Source organism: Bombus bifarius, unplaced genomic scaffold (assembly GCF_011952205.1).
Source record: "Bombus bifarius isolate JDL3187 unplaced genomic scaffold, Bbif_JDL3187 scf7180000008216, whole genome shotgun sequence".
NCBI classification, from domain to species: Eukaryota; Metazoa; Arthropoda; class Insecta; order Hymenoptera; family Apidae; genus Bombus; species Bombus bifarius.
In genome coordinates, this window is record NW_022884518.1 from 453,467 (window position 1) to 469,367 (window position 15,901).

The 15,901-nt window shown below is 38.7% G+C and overlaps 1 long non-coding RNA gene across 1 annotated transcript in view; it reads left to right on the forward strand.

The window, feature by feature from the left end:
- LOC117211058 overlaps positions 1–10,470 on the forward strand; it is a 132,040-nt gene extending 121,570 nt beyond the window's left edge. The window contains exons 4-5 of the long non-coding RNA XR_004488197.1: positions 9,732–9,960; positions 10,099–10,470. This is a non-coding gene — a long non-coding RNA (uncharacterized LOC117211058). The remainder of the gene's footprint in view (positions 1–9,731; positions 9,961–10,098) is intronic.
- The last annotated feature ends 5,431 nt before the right edge of the window (positions 10,471–15,901 follow it).

Here is a 15,901-nt window from a genome sequence, read left to right on the forward strand (position 1 = left end):
GAAAATTGACAGTTAGGACGTTTTGAATATAACCGACAAATAGAAGATACTTTGAAATAAAAAGTGCCCCATTGAACAATTAAACATTTTTATTAGAACATCAATAAAAAAAAAATGAGAACAAATCTTGCATCTAACGGTGCACTGTGTTTGCATCCATATCTTTGAAGGGTAATTTACGAATATTATTATAAACACAGCTTAGAAAAAAATCGTAAATGCTGCTTTATAATCATATAATTGAAGTTAGAAGTGTGAACATACCTTGCTATTATATATAGAATGAGCAAATACTGTTTACTAATATCTTCTACACGTTTCAACAATATATTCTGGACGTTTTGCTCACGACGAAATTTCGAATGCGAATGGTTTGTTGAAATAAACGAAGCCTTGTTATAATATGTCGCTATCAACTGTTACCAAGGCGCCATGGTCGTTACCCGTGACCACCAATAAGATAAACGGCCCATCGAGAAAGAATGTTGTCTTACATCATCAATTTATTATTATTTTGCCATTATATGCTTTGAATAACAAAAATACTCCCGTGGCGTCCTGAGCGAAACATGTGATTTCGGCGTGGTAGTCAAAGTGTCAACAATTCCATATCCGGTGGCAGGAACGTATTATCAAGCCAAATGCTAGCGTCCAGTGAGGTCACGTTGGTGTCACGCGCAAGTTGACCCTTTACGCAAAGTTTACGAACTTAAAATTTTCTACCAAAAAGACGCCGGCTATTGGTTAAAGTTACAATTCATGCTGACAGCAAAATGTAAATGTATTTTTAAAGCAGTTTGAAAAAATTAAAACATTTAACTCGCTAAAAGCCTTGGTATAAAATTACGTTAAAAAAGATTTTAATTTTTTCTACGTCAATTCAATATGCAGAGCAATATTCAATTACTAAAGAATTTTGTTAGCGAAATCAATTAGTAAAAAAAAAAAAAATGATATTTACACGATACTTCATCAACCCGCTATGTAACAATGTCCATGAATTAAAATAAAAGAGAATCGAGAAAACCTAGAAACTGCGCTCTTACTGTCTGATGCGTATCGATTTAAATTCCCGCGATCACGGTTTCACACAGTTTCCCTTGTTCGCCATATTGGAACACCCGCGCTCGTTTCATTTGCCGTTTAATTGCAACTCTCTCGCCTCCTGTCTCGATCCTACGTCAAAATAGAAATCACCAGGAACACGTGGTGTACACTTTTTGCTGTGTGACTGTTTTCACGATGTCGATTGTCATGCGGTGGATTCCAGAAAAAGGGACGTGAAAACAAGACCATATTCGAGTGAAACGACGTATAATTCTGCGGGGAATCTTTTCCAAACTCCTTTAACGCGACTTTACAGGAAATTCCACGTGGAATGCCCCGTAAACGTGGAAAATCTCATTTCTTCGTCTCGACCAAGCCGACGTTATACACGACTATATTACGTACGCGGCCCTGTTTTCTTCTGAAATAGCCAGGCTTGTCGGAAAAAATTAGCATAAACGCCGGGAACGCGTAACGTTGTTATGCCTGTGTAGGACAGTGGGAAAACACTAGTATATATCCTCGTGCCTGTGACTAACGTTCCTGTAACCGTTGTTACGGTAGTCGTATGCTGAAGTTAACGTACTGAAGTTAAATAATAGATGCCTATTTTTGTTATTCCGATAAAAGTGCAGCTTATCAGATCGCAATTAACTGCAAGGTTATTCGCTCTTAATTAAAATTACATACACCAGCAGAAGGTTAAAAATCAGTACTTGCTTGCGTGTTTAAATATTAGTAAGTTTTGTTTCAGAAATTTTATAAATATTTTTCTACTTATTAGAATTTATTACTATCATCAATTATAACTTTTCTTGAATTATAACACGCCTTCGTACTATTTATCTTTCAAACATTCTTTCATTCGCCACTGTATGTATTCACATCTGAGAATTTCATATTCACAGTACGTGCATTCGTTAATGAAAATCTATATTCGAATAATTATAATCAACCTGCGATGATAACATCTTACGCACTATCCAATCATTATATGCGTGGCGATAAATATACATTTGACGCATCCTTTCATACGCGAATTACACTTCAATCGCGTTCGTTACCAACTTGTCGAGATACAGCAACTTCCCTCGCGCTTCTCGTCTAATAATTATTTTAATATTCCTGCCTAGAGCGAGTGTTTTAGCTGCTTCGGTTTCGTTAAACATAGCCGATATCGTTGCCCACGAAGTGCCAAGTGATTTTATCCTCGCCTCTCTAAATGATCTCCCCCTTATTTCCCTACGCATGATCGAACGCCCCTCCCCTCTTCCTCTTCCATCGGTAAATGGTTTATTAAACGCGATGCTGTATTATTATAATAATTATGCAAATATTCCAGTTAGCCTTGCAGGGGAGCTGTAGGGGCTACGGCGAGACCTTGTATTACTATCTGGTTAAGAAAGCTGTCGTCTCCTCTCTTCGTACGCTTGCGTCGATAATTAAACTAGCGCGCAAGCTCACGACGCGACGTTGAAAATGGAAATTTATCTGCTCTTCACATTCAGACGCGCTAATTCCTCCTCCGGCTTTTGCCATCGTAACATTAATCACCGGCTGCTAAAACCATTATTTCTACCCTATACACGAGTGTGTACATACAGGTAAACTGCATTTCTTCGCCTTTCGATTTATCAATTATTTTACTATTTCTTCTGGTTGTATCAGTCATGTTAGGATATCATGGATGGGACGTCGTTGGATATTCGGTTGACGTTACTACTCACATTGATTTGTACGCCTTGAGAGAATATACGTAGGTTCGGTTCTTAATAAAATCGGAGTAATGAAGAAGCGATTTCAAGGCCAAACTTTAATAATGTAACAAAATAGTGTAGTATCGTGGAAATTAAGATATACATTTTTTCCGATTACTTACAATTTATTAATAGTGAATTAAATATACAAATATAAATTGGACAGAAAACGATGTTTGTTTAACTGAAACTAAATGCGATACTCTTATCTATATCAAATAACTTTACAGTTATTTGGCAACTCTCGTCACAACAAATCTAACATACACTCTTTCACTCTCTCTATAGTAACTCTAACAACTGACAACTCGATCAATTCTCTCAACTCTACTCTTCGATGTCTCGATCAACTCTGACTCTCGCAACACACTCACTTTTCGACTCGCATACCCTGACCTCTCGGTCGTCCCTCCTTGAGACACGAAACCGTCTTTCTGCTCTAACGTTGTTTGTTGTTTTTCTCATATCTCTGTAAGAACTAGGTGACATTAGTCACATAGGCGCTTTTAAATGTAAACGAACCACAGAAGGACGACGTACACGGTTTTTTCTAATTTCAACCGATCTCTAATTCAAATTATTTTACGATATTACAATAGGATCATTGCTTATGCAGATATCTGCAAATTTTTGTAGGATATACGTGTTAATAATTAGAGCAGGGAAAGCTTCGATAAGATATATACCTCTTCAAGGCTTTCGTCAGAGTCAAAGAAGTGAACGCCAATTTCTTGCGTCGCAGTCGTAAAACGGTTGATCCATCTGGCTTATGACGCAGTACCGAAGAAGGTCAAATTTATGGCGCCTTCGAGTATTTATCACTTTCTCTTCTTGATAATAAGTTTCGTAGCTCTAACAGATACTGGACGTCTTGAATTATTCTAAATAATCGAATCGTTGTGATCTTCGACGTACGTCTTGCCAAATGAATTTAGAAAATGACACTAACTAACGTGGTAGAAATTATGGAATCGAAGTTCTAAAACCAAAGAGTTCCTTTATTTGAATCGTTCCTGGTAAGTTAAAAAAAAACTTTCTGCAAATTAATTATCCTCGAGTTAATCGATCGGAATTACAACTTTAATTTAAAGACATCACATCCCAACCGTCATTGAGAACAGTAAAAATGATCGTCGTTTAATTTGCTCAATGTATCTATTAGGTTGTCCGAAAAGTTTCTTTCGTTTCATAAGGTCATAATAGATGAACAACAATTTCTGTTTTATATTATTTTACTGAATTAGGTATGATCCATCCCGTCCTATTTCTATTATTATGTTTGTGCATAATTCAATAAACTGATATAAAACAAAAAACATTGCGCGTCTACTATTTCCTTATACAACGAAAGAAACTTTTCTGACATCCTAATATATAACAACGTATCGTAAGATATTTATATAAGAACGTGGATAATTTTTATTTGCCTTTTAATTCGTACGTGTCTCGATCGTATACTTGCTAACCGCGAGACAATGCCATCCTGCAAACGCCTGCACGATCGTCTCGTGGAGTACGTGTTACCCCTGCCCGATCACAGCGTCATTCCTCGAGCATTTGCGTTCCAATGGCATCGATGGAATCTTCAAACGCGCTCCTAATACACGGATACGTAAAGTGGCCGGCGTTGTTATGGGGTCAAACGAGATACCGTTGCCTCTGTTAACTTAACCCGAGTCTCTTGCGCAAACTGCGGCGTATTTGAACGGCAGCCTCCTGCGCTTTCCTAATAGGATATTTTTTCCATTTCATCTGGGACAGACCGGCGACGCTCGTGGCCAGATTGCTTTCTATCTTGATACAGTCGGCCACTTATCACCGACTTATGCACAGAGGTCGAGCGATCGCACGAAACGAGGCCTGTATGCATCTATGTCTCTCGTGCCTCGTGTAGTTCTTACTTCTAGCGACTATGTATCGCGGGACGACGCGACGTGATGGCTTTGTTCAAATTTCCTTGTGAAATATCTCTAAACAATGCTCGATCGATAGAATAGAGATAGATATGAAACTGCTTGAAAATGTTTTATCGTTTTTCGAGAAAGCGTTAAACATTAACATAAGCGCTGATTGATTGATTTAATTGTTTACTCGCGAACAACTCCATTTCACAGTGGTTAAAGCAAGCTAATAAACAGGAAAGGCTGAAACACAGATTGTTGCGTATCGTATTTTGATAGTGGAAATTATTCCAACGTGAAATATTCATAGCGCTAACAAAAATTTTGCATTTCAGCGAACGAATGCAAAAAATTCACTATCATCGCGGATATTTTATTCTTCGTGTATATAAAATTACACTCGCGTAAATATTCGCATTCGTCAGGAAATTTTAAGTGGCGTTTTGCGATCTCACAGATCTATATTTCTAATGACGCAGCACACTTAAGTGTACGATATCATTATTGGGAATATAATTAAGCTTCAAGTAACGCCGCATTAAAATCGCATCAACATTACATACAGAGTTCTCTTATATTAGACCGAAGTATTTTTCGGTTCTCGTTTCACGGTTTTTCAAGGGAAAGAATATTTCGGAAGTTTTGACGCAGTAAAAAAACACGAGTAAAATTATTCTCGGCCTAGTAACGCAGCGAAGCGGCTAATCTCCTTCACGAACGGTATCACAGCGTTTCCATGAAAATGAAAACGTCTTGTAGATGCAGCGACTCGTTTGCAAGTTTCCTTAATTAAATCGAGGTAAATGGACCAGCGTCGATGTGTTGGCAGCTGTTCGAAACCGCAGAAGAAGGTTCCGGTACGCTGATGTCGACAGTGTAATACGTATACACCATTATTCAAAAGTAGAGTCTCAAAAGTCTGAAAATCAAATAAGGCACAGTAGGAAACTTTCACGCGGAGAATGGGATACTGCTTCCGTAGGGAGAATCCTATTTTCCATTACGATTATCACCACGTTCAACGGACATTTGTCAAACGTCAAACTGGCACGATTTCAGCGTTAGCAAAGCGACAAGAAGCGAACGCTAAGAGGAGAGGCTCGATCAATTAACAATGAAAAGGAGCGCGGCGAGTGGAAAGGCGCGCGAGCCTCGTGCGAACGCGCGCGGATTTCACAATAACTTGTCAACGTAAGCGAGCGTATTAGACGCAGAGTTCTGAATCGATCGTCGTATCTTGCGCAACCGACGGATTGTTTGATACACGCAACGTGTGTGCATAGATCCGGTCAGCACACGTTGCGTTCATTCGATCGGAGTGCGTTGACTTGGCCCCAGGCTCGTGTCTCCACGCTCGAGCGAGCTTCCCACCTCGTTTCTCGCTTTTTCTGCGCGTTCAGTTTTCGGCCGTGCTTTCAATCGCCTCGTGAATTTCCTTGCATCTCGAGTACACCAAAATTCCATTTATCTGATTTCGTCGAGCCCGTAAAGGGAGAACTCGCAAATGGTGAATTTTTCGAGATTTAATTCAAGGGCAGTGTCGGCAATTACACCGCGGAGATAACACTGTGCGCGTACGATTTATTATCAGAGGTCGATAGTGCTCCGGTGTAATGGAACAGACGACTGTATTTGTATACGTTGGTATAGCTACAGCGATTGTGCTGAACTTTCGAATGACGATGGGAATTTTCGTTGACGTAGCGATTTTTGACACGTGGGAATTTTACGCGCCAAGATAACGACTGATGGATGTGCAGATGTGTACGGGTGATAGGGTGGTTCGTGAGACGCCAGTCTATTCATTATATTTCCTACCACGCTTTGGTTTTTACTTTTGCTTGGTGAAGTTTGTACGTTAAGGATAGAGCATCGAATGGCAGACTGAATTCGTGATTTATTAGTTATGTATTCACATTGCACGCTTTTATTCCTGAGCAGAATTTTCTACCTGTACTATCAAGATATTTCGTAGCACAACTTTTTCCTTGGAGATTTTACATACAAAAGTGCCAATTCATTTCGACCGAGAAAGAATATGAAGCTTAACAAATTATGTTAGCTGCGTTCGTCTTATATGATAAGCAAGCAATTCGTACAAATATTTTAATATTGAGATAATATAATAGGAAAATTACAATATTATAATGATATTAATAGGTAAAGCAGTTCATGAATGAGATGAAAAGTATCTATAATTTTGTTAATTATCTTTCGACGAAAGTAACATTGTGCTTATAATTCTAAACGTTCAACCATCTATCGATTGTGGGAACGTGCGAGTTAGGAAACAGAAGAATTCCCGTGAAATGTGTTACCTCTTCTAAACGTTTCTCTAAAATCTCTAAAAATACCGTCTACGTATATATTTTGAGGAAGTTCGCACAAAGCGAATATTACGTAAACGTTAGTTTCTTCGAAAGACATTTAAACTCGTTTCCACCGGAACAAGTATGCGTAGAAACAACAAAACACCGTTTTACAAACGACTAACCCGTTTCATTCTAGAAATGAAACGGACTCGTATGCAAATTCAACGCGATTGAATATTCTCTGTGCACGCACACGTACAGAAAATCAAAAAAAGAAGAAGCCGAACGTTGCAATCGCCGTGTTAAACAGGTAATTAATTGTTGTTAATAACGTGACCAGTTGCATAGTGGATGCACACAGCGCCCGTTAGACGCGATAAAGAGTATAAATCAAACGTTGCATTCCGGTGTTGCGATTTCTTGTCCATTTTTTTAGGATTAACCGTGAACTCAGTGCCACGAGTTCGGTTGAAAGCGGCGGACATTTACGTAATATACGACTCGGGTTGCTGTAACAGTTCTACTGAATAATCGAGTAACAGTGTCGCTGTTACGTCTGACGGAATTAATGAGTCCTTGATACCATGACGATTTCGTGGGAAGAGAATCTTACACGGTTCATAGAACGTGCAACTTGCTGCGATCTTAGCTTTGATTTTTTATTGAGAAAATATATATTGCACTTGTCAAGAAGAATACCTGTTCGCTCCTTAATTCTGCTCTTACTATAAAAACATATCCAATATCAGGGGTAAATACTTAATCGCACATTGTTTTTCCTGGTATGTGAACTTCTCAGTGGTTACATCGATCAATTCCATGTTGTACGAAGTTTCCAAATTCGTTATCTAGATATATAAATAATATTAAATATTTGAAAAATAAAGAATGTATTTTCATGGATTCATTTACCATAAGGAAGTAGCATAGATAGCTGCAAATTCCATCTGCTCTCTTCTACGTCTTACAAATAACTTTTACAAATTCCTAGATCGTTGTTCTGCATAAACACAATCGCTCAATTACTTTTCTCCTTTGATAATTTAGATCTCAATCGATCAGTAGCATCAATTATCATTCTTTGTTCTAATACTTACGAATAGTGGATATATCATAATTTGCCTTAATCCTCCTGCAGTCCTCGACAAACAGAAGGATTTTTAATGTTCTAAGAAAACACCTAACGAAACTTCTAATGGCCCGAAACTGAGCCAAGGAACATAGCAGGGTCGGATTAGTTCGTAGCGAATCTTAACGGTTCCTAAACTTTTCTAACGATTTCTTAACAACGACCTCCAGTATATAATTCCGCGTTAGAGCCGATGTCAAGCGATTCTCAATCATCCTCGATGCCTTCTCGACCGAACCGTTCGGTGAGGACGGTTCGGCGAGATCGGTACAACAATAATGATGTCCGTGGCAGGCGGTCATTAGCTGCGATCGTTGTAACGATTTCCACGCTTTCGTTAATTTTCGAGCAGAGCCGAGCGGCAATGGGTAAAAAAACGTTAGGCGATCGCTCCAGCGAGAAAGTCCATCGGATACGAGGAAAGAAGTTGTGACGGAAAGACGAGCAGGTCAAGTTCTCTGCGTGCGTTGGCTCGAAACCAGACCGGCTGAATCACGACACTCCATTTATGGATGATGCGCGGATTGGCGTTTAAAATTAATATCGGCCGTCGCTCGAACGTCACAACAATTTCGCCCGTAAGAAGAAAGTCGAGCGGTCGTTGCGCGACGCCCAGGATCCTCTCTGCGATTAGTAACGCTGTAATTAGTCCGCGGGCCATGCCTAACGAATAAGAGCGAGATCTCGTCGGTTTTTTCGCAAAAGTCCTACCTTTTCCTCTGGAAAGTTTCCAGAAACGAGTAGACGAGGAAATGTTTAAATTGAAATTTTGTTCAAATCGATAGAAACGTACACGAAACGTCGAAACACAGCGCAACGTATCGACTATAAAAAAAAAAGAGCTACCTGAATTCCTCCTCAAAACGGAAATTTAGTTTCTTGAATGTCCCTAAAAGACATTCTGATAGAATGTATGAATAATCGAAAGAATTATGGGAGGCTAGAGTGCAGAAATTATCGGATTCCAATTATTATTGGCAATGTGTACTTCTAAATTGGCATGAAATTATCGAATGATCTAATACCTATTTACATGTATGGGTATTGTAGAAGTAATTACTTGAAGAAAAACTCTACATCTTTATTTATGTACATCCGTGACCTGGAGACCGCTATTACGCAAAAAATAGAATTTAGTGAAACAAAAATATTCTAAATAATGAGGGACCCATATTATTGTGCCCTTGAATATAAATTATGTTTTGGGTTATAAGATCTAGGAACAAAGGAACTAATAAATAGATTTCTATTTATGTTCCTTGTAGCCTTTAGTTAGAGCTATAACTTACTTTTGGTAATCCTTTGCTATAAATATATGAACGTGCTCTCTATCGATTCTATTGTATTGTAACACCATGGATGCAAATACCCAGATCAGAGTACACATATACATTATATTTATAGTTCTATTTTTAATTATAGTTATACCTTTATTGATTTTTTTAATTACTCTTTAGGTTCAATATGAACAGGTATGAACATTGAAATTTTTTCATTTACATTCTTCTCACACAATTCGAAGTTACTTTCCTATTGATTTACGACCAACTTACAGAATAAAGAACATTTTTCATACTTTTTCCAGCGATGCAAGATAGTAACTGTAGAAAATGGAAAATGAGGATAGAGTGGCAACTAAACAGCAATACGCGGCAAGAAGAATCGTTCCCAAAAAGGCGGGTGACCGTTAAGGTCCGCGACCTCTGGAATGAACCTTCGACTGGAATCATGGATATTCGTACGGAGCTTTTGTGACAGTACCGCAGCGAGTATTCGTGACTGTTTTAACGACACCTTAACCAGAGGACAAAAAGGTAGACCTTGGTTTAAATAACAGTTATTAAGACGCGCATTAACCGTTCTCCAGAACTGTAAACTTACTTAACAGCTTTATCGATTATCTTTCGCATTTCATTTCGTATCTATCGCTCTCGAATCCACTGTTTTTACAGTTGTCCAACAAGCGTACAACGAATCGCATTCAACACCATCCACACGCCACACGCAAAGTTCAAAGAAACTCGCAACATCATGTACCACTTCAAAGTAATGTGTTAAAAGCGGCAAAAAACGTGATCGCTCGAACCGTTAAGCGAAAAATGGTACAGCACGAGTTCTACGTTTTATAAATGACATAGTTCTATTTTTTTATTATCATATTCCTCGTATAGACGATCATATATAAGTATTTAGGCACTTGCAAATTAATATCTAGCAAAAAAATATAGTAACTGTATTATATAGCAATTAAGTTAGAAAAATATATAGAATGTATAGTAATAAGCAAATGTACATAAAATGTCCGAACTAGAATAGTCTCTATGATATCGAATAAAAAAAATCATTTTTTCTCTAGGATATTATCTGTTCAGTTACATTCGTAAAAACACAGATGACAAGAATATTAATTTTTTGACCGAATTGCACCAAGTCTTCGAATGCCTATGGACAATAGCGCACGTGCAATTAACATGTCGTTTTGATCGATTCGTTGGGAAGATGATTCGGTCTAACGATTCTTTTAAAACGCGATTTAGCGTAACGGATATGCTAGCTGGGAACTGGTTTTCATTTTTCGCAGGAATTGCTATTGATGCGAATTAGAGGCCGTTATCGACGGTGGACGGTGAAGTGTAACGAAACAGTGTGAAAAAACGGACGCGTAGCGGTCGATCAGCTAATTGGCTGGCCTCGAGCGTAAGAACGCTGCCGATATTTACGCAAACGACTCCATTTTTGGCGATCGATTATTATCAACGGCCGCGTATAAATCGCGAAACGTCGCGTTCGGTTACTCTCGTCATACTTTAACGTCCGCTTAGGAAACTTTCGACTCGTTGTGTCCATACGCCAACAACGTTACCGAGGTGTCAATTCGCTGGAAAATGAAAGAATCACTCAACGACATCGAGCGTTACTGGTGGTTTCTTTTTCGGTTCTACGCCTGGCCGTATTAAAGCAGAGAGAAAGAGAGAGAGAGAGAAAAGAGAGAGGGAGAGCGAGAGATAGAGAAACCGGTCGAAAAGGTTCCGGCCTTAAATTATCCGGCTTATTGCCTGGAATTTGTTAGTCGTCGTTTTTACCCATTATCTTTCTGTCCGTTGCACGCATGGGCACGATCGATCCGTGGTTGCGTTCGTGGCAGATAACGAATAAATTATGTAGCGAATGGACCAGAGCGGAAACATTTTTCTCCGATTTCCATTCGAGACATGTAAGCGATCATTGTCGTTGAAAACATCGTGCTATTTCTGTTACGAGCGCCCCGCTATGCAGTGGTAAACTTACACACGAGGCAGTTTTTAAATCGACCAGGATTATTGGTCTATAATTAACTTCGCAAGCATCGGTTTCGAAAAACGAGGCAACCTATGTACGAACCAGTTTTGTCTCTATTATCGTCACGGTTAACGTGCAGAGAAAAGCAGCAGCAGCTATGGGCGCTACTAAACTCATAGACAAATGTTATACCAAGTTATCCCGCTGGTAGACGTTTCGCACATTTTAAGTCAACACGTTATCCCAGTCGTAACTATCCCTAACTTGAAAAAGGAACGGAGAAATGAAGGAAAACAACAGCGTCAGCTTTTTACGAGAAACCACACCACTACTTAAGATTCATAATCTTCGCTTTCTTTGAATGGCCGCGCGTTGCGGACAAACAAGAGGCCGCCTGCCTACAAACAGACACGAACCTATGAACAAATCTATTCTGGCAGTCGTTGTTTTCAAAAGCGGACAGCCTGCTTCCGTTTTTTCTTTCCCCTCATTCACGCGTTTTTCATCCGTTCTATTTTGACCAATGACAAAACGGCTGAGCGAGCAGAATCGCTCGTTCTTTTGCATTCCACGAACGAAGCGCCAGCGTCGCTTTACATCGACCTTCGATGGCTCCTAGTAAGGTTGTAAGGCAAAAGATAGGCGGAAGGAAAGTAGAGGGAGACCGTAGGTGATCTTACCTCAGCGAGGTGCCATCGGTGAACAATGGGGAACAAATGTTTTCTTCTACGTTCCACGTGTACCTAGGCTGTAATGTCATGCTATGTTGTGTTTCGCTATCTTTTAACTCGTTCCACCGTACAGCTGGAAAAGAAACGGCGCACGAGTATCGTTGACAATGAGATTTAAGTCCAAGTAATAGGTATGTCGCGAGCAGAGCTCGATTTTCGTATGCTAGTCGTGCATCTAGTAGTGCAAGGTAGCTCGTGTTTTAATTGTAACGACTTGAGCCGGAAATACAAAGGAAAGTTAAACTAAGTTAGACTATGTTGTGCTAAGTTTCAAGATATTCGCTGTGATATGTATACGTAATATATATATGTATGTGTAATACATATAACATGTATATGTATATGTAATGTAGAGCGAACCGTTTTCACTAAAAGGTAAACCGTAGCACAGTTTAATAGTCTCTCGTGCGAATCGGTCACGTGCCATGTTGAATCTCTATGAAAGTGTTCGTGGAGAATAAAACGCAGACGAAAATGGAGCGTTTGAAGAGAGTTTAAAGAAAAACGATAATTTAGTATGTGCGGCACAAGGTTAATACGAGTACAAGTGTTAATATTATAAGGTTAATAGCCACTTTCACGCGTTAGAGACTGACTGTTCGTCTGACGGAAGTTATATACCACTTTGTCAATGTTCTTTCATTTCCCAGCTTGCATTGCATCGGAGGATTTTTAACAAATGTTGAAAAAACGTCTGGCATTCAGATCGATTCGTAAAAGCGTTTATGCAACATTATTGTAGAAATACGATCCATTTCCGGTCGAGATATTAATTTTATACGAGACTTCTGTAATTGCTATGCCACCGGTGATCGTTTTCTCGTGCGATTATAAAAGCTGGAATTTTCGTGGCGTGGCTGTTATTTTGTTCCGTGATTACCGTCGTTTGACATCCTGGTTCTTTGCCCGTACAGACAAGTTGAGTTACGTAACAGGATTTTCTACCTAGAAGGAAGACGACGAAGATTCTCGAATTTATGCTTCTTCACGGATTTGATAGTGGACGATGGATCGAGATAATTAACGTGATACGATCACGAGTCCACGGTTCGAAGCACCCAGAAAATTGCTGACGCGACCGTCGTGAAACGTAATTGCTTCGTGTATGTAGGATGAATACTGCGCGAATTTTGCAAAAAGATTAACTATAGCGTCATCAAGCTATCGACATTTGTTCTTTTTCTATGTCATGCTCTTGACACGATTTCCATGTGTTTGCATATGGATCGAGCAACAGAGTAGCTCGAGTTGTTGAAAAACAGAATGAAAAGGCGCTCATGGTATCATATGCATATATAGGTAAATTTAGATCAATGCGTCATCCATGATACGAACATTAATAATTGTGACACACAGAAGATAAATTGATCAACTTTTGGAAAGTTTGTTAATTTTAATATCAGGATACGTGATTGGTAGACCGTGGCTGTTCATGCAAATTCAGATTTTTGTGCATTTATTGGGTCAGTGCAAAGGTTCGTGTCCGATTCTAATGGATGTCACTAAATTATTTCTCTGCAAATCACATCTGCTGTTGCATGTGCAAACTTCATAGCAAAATTCAATTGTTACTTCAACTTCCAGCAGACATCTGTGTTCTGACAGTTTCTATATTGTGGAAAAGATTTCGAAAATGAACAGAGAAAGGGTTCATTTGCGTCATGTCATTCTTTAAGAATGGGAACTGATGTAATGAGTGGGAACTGCTGTAAGACACATTCAGGACGTTTACCAAGACTGTGCACCTGCTAGCTCTTCGTACAATAAAAAAAGTTTCTCTGAAACTTCTTCAGTTGAAATTCGATGATCATTTTGCAACGAATTAAACATAACGTCGTCATCTATAAAAGAAGATCGGACAGAGCGTGGCTCGTCATCTAATTGGAAATTGCCCGAATTTTGCAAACCATTCTTCCTCACGAAGAACTGGTGCATCATCTTGGTAAATGTCCTGAATGTTTTTTACAGCAGTTTCCACTGTTACACCTTCCCGGAACTTTTTCATCCGCTATGAAGTTTGTACATGTAACAACAAACGTGGCTTGCAGACAAATAATTTAGCGACATTCATTGAAATCGGGCATGAACTTTTGCACTGATCCAATAATTAAAAAACTAGGACTTGAGTAGGCAATTTTTTTTACTAATTAAATATTATAAAGAGTACTACAGTTTGCCTATTTTTATATGTGTTTGTGTATTACATTAGTCCTGTGCATTGTCGCACCTTCAAATTTCCCACAGATGTATAAAAATACGCAGTCTAATAATCAGTGTTTCGAATGTTCCGTAGTGTTTTTTAAATTCATTTAAAAGTGAAAAACCATGATAAACTATAATCAAAATTTTAGTAGTAACACGAAAGTATAGCGTCATCATTTTCTCAGTAAAACACAAAGTCTCTATTAAACAATTAGATACATATCGAATTAAAACATCGGGTTAAAAGTGATTCGAGTACAGTACGTCCTTGATTAGAATGGAATGGCTTCCTGCTTCGGTTTCTCAAGGCTTCTGAAGCAATTACCCTGTTTGTTTGGAAAGTATGTTTTCAGGAAGATATTCGATCGTGGAGCTACTTGTGAAATTCTGGGAAACGCGAGTACTTTCTAATCAGATGTACATTGTTCCAAAAGTATTGAAAGATCACTTTTACAAACAAATCATCGCGTACCACTTACAGTATGGTTGTTCCATCGTTTCCACAAAAGCAATGCACCGATCGTCATCGCATGTAAGACCTTGAATCTACCAGGATACAGGAATGGAACACAAAGGAGTAGACGACGCGTGACGATAAGCCACGCGTGTACTTAACAAATCAGGAGCTCCATAAATGGAAACCAAATGTACGAATATACGGCGATGAAACGAAGGAAACAAAAGCTGAAACTCACTGTCGAAAACGTTGCCGATTTAACCAAAGTATACCATCTATATCTATAAGAAAGTTGCTTCATTATGCAAAGATTTCTCTTAATTATAGACCGCGATAATTTGTAGAAGGCTAATTGGACGTTACGAACATCCAAATATCACGAAACGCAAAGAATTATGTTTTACATGCGAAGAACTTTTTATCGATGCACGATTTATTCATTTAACGTCCAAAGCCATAAATCGTTATCTGAAAATTGTGAAACTGATATATTGATTTTTAAGTTAATGATACCGTGATTAGAACTCCAACTATAAATTATTCGCCACTTTCATAGAAAAAAACCTGAATGCAATCAACTATCAGAATTAGTTTATTAACAGAAAAATTAATTTCTCATAAAAATTAAGTATACAATTATTTTATAAAGCATAATAAAATATTTCAAAACAATGCAAGAAAAAAGTATCGACTATTAATTTCCGAAAAAATACTTGAGCTTTTTCATCTTAAACATCTAAACTTTGTTTCATTGAAATAGAAGAACCTTGCCGGAACACATCAAAATATTAATCGTCGACAGAGATTAATGCATTTTTGGAAGAAACGTTTGCAACAATACGACATTTGAAGCTAAAGTGGTAGAGTAAATCTTAAGTACCATTGAAACACCTATAATTGTTTAACGAGCGTATATCTGCTCTCGACCGGGGCCCCTTTTCTCGATGTGATTAGCTCACAGTTTCTCTTTCCGGTCGACCCCTTTCCCGTCGATTTCCTGCAGCACCTGCGTCTGTCCATGCCAAATAAGCCGAATAAGGTCGTCGTGTATACCCATCTGCGTAGCGGACTCTCCGCGTGAGCATT